This window comes from Palaemon carinicauda, chromosome 5 (genome assembly GCF_036898095.1).
Source record: "Palaemon carinicauda isolate YSFRI2023 chromosome 5, ASM3689809v2, whole genome shotgun sequence".
Lineage (NCBI taxonomy): Eukaryota > Metazoa > Arthropoda > Malacostraca > Decapoda > Palaemonidae > Palaemon > Palaemon carinicauda.
Window position 1 is genome coordinate 183,866,505 of NC_090729.1, and position 7,500 is coordinate 183,874,004.

Sequence of the window (7,500 nt, forward strand, 5' to 3'; positions counted from 1 at the left end):
ATGGAGACGCAATTAGACCGTGTTCATAACTAACGACGCAATTAGATCATATTTATAACTGGAGACGTAATTCTATCGTATTCATATCTAGAGACGCAACTAGATCGTAGTTATAACTGGCGACGCAATTAGATCGTATTTATAACTGGAAACCAACTAGATCGTATTTATAACTGGCGACGCAATTAGATCGTATTGATAACTGGAGACTCAATTAGATCGCATTCATATCTGGCGACGGGAACCATTCCCGAATATCAAATTACGAGGTATAGATGGTTCTTGAAAACAAAACTTGGTCATTACAAGGCACATTAAGATGGTTTTTAAAAAAAGAACCTTAGTAATTACATCATCATCATCATTATTAGCCGTAACTAGTTCACTGCAGGACAAAGGCCTCAGACGTGTCGCTCCACTTGCAGCTATCCATGGTCTTTCTATGCCAGTCTGTACCTGCAAACTTTCTTAGTTCGTCAATCCATCGGCTTTTATTTCTTCCCTTGCTTCTTTTGCAATCTCTAGGGACCCATTCTGTTATTCCTAATATCCATTTAATATCTGTCATTCTCATTATATGTTCTGCCCATGTCTATTTCTTTTTCTTACGTGCTGTTAGAATATCCTCTACTTTCGTTTGCTCTTTTTCTGTCACTTAGTGTTAATCCCATCATTATTCTTTCAATAGCTCATATCTTATGTTTTAAGACTTTAATAAGGCTCCAAGTTTCTAATGCATAAATTAATACTGGTAGGACCATCTGATTAAATACTTTTCTTTTTAGAGAAATTGGCATTTAATTTTCATAATCTCATTTCGTTTACCAAAAGTTTCCCATCCCATGCTTCTCTTCTTTCAATTCTGGTCTCACGTACTGGGGAATATATATATATATATATATATATATATATATATATATATATATATATATATATATATATATATATATATAGATAGATAGATAGATAGATAGATAGATAGATAGATAGATATAGCCAGATACTTGCTCTTTATCATAGAAGGAAGATTTGTCTGGAGTTTTTTTATGTTACGACAGTAAACACATACTTATGATTTATGTAATTTCCGTTGTCTTTGTTTTAATGAGACATTTGGGACTTACATGAAACATTGCGGAAGACGGAATGAAATTTATGAGATGTTGTCCAAGGTAAGCAAAAATTATACATAAATAAATGCATAACCTTTTCAGAGTGAAAAAGCAACAAGGCTATAATTCATGTAATTATTTTCGAAAACAAAGCAATACATTTTTTTCTATGTTAATCCTCGAGTCAAATATATACATCCGTCAAAATATCTCCGTAGGTAAGCAAGGATAATAAAAAAAAAATGGTCTGCTGTGAAATGAAAGGACCGCTTTGGTCTAAGGACAAATATATTCGCCCGTCAAAATATATTTTTAAGTCAGCCAAAAAAAAAAAAATAAAAAAAAAGAAAAAAAAAAAAAAAAAAAAAAAAAAAAAAAACATAAATGGTCTGCTGACAGATGACTGGCTCGTTTTCGTCTAAAAACGAATATTTTCGCCCGTCAAAATATTTCTTTAGGTCAGCAAAAAAAAAAAGAAATAGAAAAAAAAATGGTTTGCTGTCGGATATCGGGACCGCTTTGGTCTAAAGACAAGTATATTCGCCCTTCAAAATATATCTTTAGGTCAGCAAGAAGATAAAAAAGAAAATTGGTCTACTTTGAGAAGGGGCCCCTTTGGTCTAAAGAACAAGAAAATTTTCTTCAAGTTGGAGCTTCAGCCACCATTAGAGACTTCCATTACAGCGACGCATATCGGCTATAACTCGCGAGATTTACTGTAAAACCAGCCTTAAGAACAACGCCTAATTCATGGCTATACTCGCTGGGACGGGGGGGGGGGGGGGGGGGGGGGGTTGTGGCTGATAAGCGAGCCGTGGGAGACTTTCTTGTTAATTAGCTCTTGAGTATATTCTCTTGGTAACCAGTTACTTTGTTTCTTCATGCTAGAGAGAGAGAGAGAGAGAGAGAGAGAGAGAGAGAGAGAGAGAGAGAGAGAGAGAGAGATCCTTTATTCAGATTACAAGAAAGGCAAATAGGAAATCTAATATTATTTCTTCATTGTACATCTTGAGAGAGAGAGAGAGAGAGAGAGAGAGAGAGAGAGAGAGAGAGAGAGAGAGAGAGAGAGAGAGATTATTTATCCAGATTACAAGAAAAGTCAAATAGGAAACATAATTATATCTTGAGAGAGAGAGAGAGAGAGAGAGAGAGAGAGAGAGAGAGATTATTTATCCAGATTACAAGAAAAGTCAAATAGGAAACATAATTATATCTTGAGAGAGAGAGAGAGAGAGAGAGAGGAGAGAGAGAGAGAGAGAGAGAGAGAGAGAGAGAGAGAGATCCTTTATTCAGATTACAAGAAAGGCAAATAGGAAATCTAATATTATTTCTTCATTGTACATCTTGAGAAGAGAGAGAGAGAGAGAGAGAGAGAGAGAGAGAGAGAGAGAGAGAGAGAGAGAGAGAGAGAGATTATTTATCCAGATTACAAGAAAAGTCAAATAGGAAACATAATTATATCTTGAGAGAGAGAGAGAGAGAGAGAGAGAGAGAGAGAGAGAGAGAGAGAGAGAGAGAGAGAGAGAGAGAGAGATCCTTTATTCAGATTACAAGAAAGGCAAATAGGAAATCTAATATTATTTCTTCATTGTACATCTTGAGAGAGAGAGAGAGAGAGAGAGAGAGAGAGAGAGAGAGAGAGAGAGAGAGAGATTATTTATCCAGATTACAAGAAAAGTCAAATAGGAAACATAATTATATCTTGAGAGAGAGAGAGAGAGAGAGAGAGAGAGAGAGAGAGAGAGAGAGAGAGAGAGAGAGAGAGAGAGAGAGCAAATATGAGATCTAATTCTATCTCTTCATTGTCATATCTTTTATTCTTATTAAGTATAAGCTTCGTGAAGTAATAAACCAAACATAAATAATATATCTTTATAAAAAGAATAATGCTTTTAATGAATTAACTAATCAAGCCAAAATTGAATAAAATAACTTGAAGTAAAATAAAAGAGATTGTATTATGGAAATAGACCCGGAAGCTTCCCAAAAAATATTGAAGAAGCATCGCACACTAAAAAATGAACTTGTGATGTGCTTCATTACACATCATCTCTAAAAAATAACATAAAAAACTTTTGACATATGTTTGCTGTAGAAAGGTTTTCTGACTCATTTAGCAAAAGTCAACGAATCATCTCCCGAGATTTATTCTCGAGATTTACTTGGCTTTTAAGGCAATGACACGAGCCATCAACTTCGTCCCTTCCAAATTTTTTCTCGTTCATCAAAGTAGTGTATAAAATTCTCATCAAGAATAAAGTTTTGTTTTTTTGCCGTCCAAAATGAATTTTTTTTTTAAACACCGAATAGTTTTAGTTCCTAACAAACAACGTAAGCTTCCTATTCATTTCCAAACCTCGAATATTTTTTTTTCAAAAGAAGACTTACAATATTTATTCTTTTAAAAACAGTGAAGGCTTCAAAGAAGACTGAATATTTTTTCCTAAGAGTGAAGGCTTCAAAGAAGACTTTGAATATTTTTCCATACTATGAAGGGTTAAAGAAGACTGAATATTTTTTCCAAAGAGTGAAGGCTTCAAAGAAGACTTTGAATATTTTTCCATACTATGAAGGGTTAAAGAAGACTGAAAATTATTTTCCTAACAGTGAAGGCTTTGAATTGTTACCAAATAATTGGAAGTGTCCCTACCTGGCACTAGCTGGATTTGTGTTCGAGTCCCGCTCAAGCTCAATAGTTTCTTGTAGTGTCTGCAACCTCACCATCCTTGTGAGATAAGGAAGGGATGTTTTGGGGAGCCTATAAGTATACCTGATGAGTCATCAGCAGCCATTGCCTGGCCCTCCTCGGTCCTAGGTTTGGTGGAGATGGGGCTTGGGTGCTGATCATATGTATATATGGTCAATCTCTAGGGCAGGGTGGTCCAACTACAGGCCCGGGGCCCAAATGTGGCCCGCGACGGGATTTTTTGTGGAGCTCCAACACTGACCTAATTATGCAGTATGATTTAATGTGTCGAAATCTTACTGTCCCTAAAATGATTCCTCCTGAATACTAAATAAAGAAAAAAAAATGATAAATAATGAAATAAGATTAACATTACACATTCCAATAGAATTTCAGTACTCTCTCTCTCTCTATCTCTCTCTCTCTCTCTCTCTCTCTCTCTCTCTCTCTCTCTCTCTCTCTCTCTCTCTCTCTCTCTCTCTCTCTCATCCAAACCATGCGTACAATACAAATGTTTAGTTTACCTTTGGCGATAGATAGAGTAATAATAATAACAATAATCAATATAAATGTAACAAGATTAATGAAAACCCCGTGAATAGAATGGGGATGGAACCCTGATGTTTCGAATAGTTTTCTGCTTGCCTCTCTTTTGCAGTTAAGCACTATTTTTCATAACGTCTTTCCATATTGAGTCAAAATAAGAAATGAAAGTGCTCTGGTATGAACAGAGCATATGATATGAAGTGGTAAGAAGAATAGTGTGGCATCAAAGAGGCTCTGTTCTTAAGGAATATGTTTGAAGGCAGTGTGAGACATTGCACAAGGAAAAGTATGCCCAATTTGTGGGAAAATCACGTATTGGTATATTGAATATCTTGATGGGCAAACATCAACAGCAAATGCATGGGTTACATAACTTCTGAAAACCACAAACAGCTAGTCTTACTGCTTTATAAAAAGTTACTTTGGTGCTTATAAGAAATAGAAAATCAATTAGGAGTGGAGAATTAATAAAGCAGTGTGCAGTAAAAAAGCACAAGAGTATACTGAAGAAAAATTACCAGGCAGTAAAGAAATTTAGAAGTGTGTCATTCTCCTACCAAAGAGTTGTAAGAAGAGTGAATGAATTTGATTAGCATGTTTCCATGAAACTTAAAAATAAAATGAAACATCACAAGAACTTTTCACTGTATTTAGACGACAGCACTGATGTAAGTGACACAAGCCAGTTACTCATATTTGCCAGCACCATTGACGAAGATTTTGTGGTACACGAATAACTTGTAAAGATGCAGTCGTTGAATGATGATAGCAGAAGTTATGAAGTAAACGTTTCCCTCGTATCCATAGTCAATGAATATGGAGGGTTTAAAATGTGTTCCTGCATTATAAGTGATAGTACTGAAGCTATGGTTGGCAGTAATGTGGGGTTAGTTGGTCTTTTAAAGAAAAATGGTGTGCATTGCATCTCACTGCACTGCATTATTTACTAAGAGGCCTTATGAAGCAAAATATTGCAGATGAGTAGTGCATTGACAAATAATGTCAGTATTGTGAACTTAATCAGAGGCCGAAATATTTCCTTAGGCGTAGAAAATTTATATCATTCCTGGAAAAACTAAACAGAGTACAGTGACCTGCACTATATACAATTTCTATAAAACCAGCATATTAGTCATTCAAAACAGTGCTAAATTCAGCTACACGATAAAGACTTTCTTTGCTCCCAAGCAATTCTTACAAAAATGAATGCCCACCAGAACGTACTAAACATTAACCTACAACAAGGAAAACGAGGGAATGTTTCCCAATTAGTAGAACATGTTGACTCTCTTCGTAGAAAGCTGCAACTTTTCAGTGAATGTTTAAACAAAAAGGATCTGATACACTTCATTTCTTGTCATGAATTTAACAGAAATAATGGAACATACTTAATTTTTTGGAAAACTCGAGAAGTTACATGGTGAATTTGAGACGATATATATATATATATATATATATATATATATATATATATATATATACATATATATATATATATAAATATATATACATATATATATATATATATATATATATATATATATATATATATATATATATATATATATCTATATCTATATCTATATCTATATATATATATACAGTATATATATATATATATATATATATATATATATATATATATATATATATATATATATATGTATATATATATATATATATATATATATATATATATATATATATATATATATATATGATACATTAATGTCTGGATTCTCTTAACGACCTCGGGATCAGAGCCCCAGGCGAAATCACACAAAGACATGAACTAATTGGTAGTTTCCAATTAGCTACGATGGTGAAGATGGGTTGATTTTAATTCTAAGTACAAAACACCTGAATTCAACAGGTATAAGTACAGAAGAATTGTCATTGACTTTTATCTTTCTTTGTGGCCAAGTGGTTTAGTAACTGTATATACATACATATATATATATATATATATATATATATATATATATATATATATATATATATATATATATATACTGCATATATATATATATATATATATATATATATATATATATATATATATATATATACTGTATATATATATATATATATATATATATATATATATATATATATATATATATATATATATACTGTATATATATATATATATATAAATATATATATTGTATATATATATATATATATATATATATATATATATATATATACTGTATATATATATATATATATATATATATATATATATATATATATATACTGTATATATATATATATATATATATATATATATATATATATATACTGTATATATATATATATATATATATATATATATATATATATATATATATATATATATATTCATATACATGTATATATACACACATATGTATATATATGGTTGTTTGTGTAGATTTACTTGTACAGTATTTTGAAGTTAGAAAGTATTACTAAATACTTGTATCTGAGTTGTTTATATATATTTTTTTCTCTTCTCCATATCATATGTACTTGAATTATGATTTGAAGTTGAATATTAACAGAACTATATAAGCTTTGAATGTTTAATTTTTACCTTTTTTTTGGAACAAAAATATTCATATACAAACAAGTATGGGGGAAAATCTTATGGCACGGTTAGCAAACCCTTCAAGCGCATCGATATACTTGTAAAAAAAAAATCACTTATATCAAGGAAATGAATCCTCTCCCCTTGGGGGAAGGTGCTTGCTCCCCTTCAGTTACTGCACCAGGAATTCTAATTCTAATATTGATCTTCCTTTCTGGTCAGTGCCATCAAGGATTTCATGTAAAGTGGCCCTTGGGGTGGAAAAGGTTTGACCACCCTGATCCTTGTCTCTGCCATTCATGAGCGGCCTTTAAAACCTTTGAATAGCAAAAGCTTTCATGGAAACATTACTGAATAATTGATGTCTAATGACAAAGATACACGCTGTAAGAGCAGGCCTTACCCTAGTTGGAAAATCAGGACGCTATAAGCCCAAGGGCTCCAACAGTCAAAATACCCCACCGAGGAAAGGAAATAAGAAACAGATATCAGTAAATCACCAGAATGAAGTCTCGCACGATACTTCCGCCTAATGCAAAAGGAGATGGATATAATCCATCTAATATTAATACCTGTGAATAAGT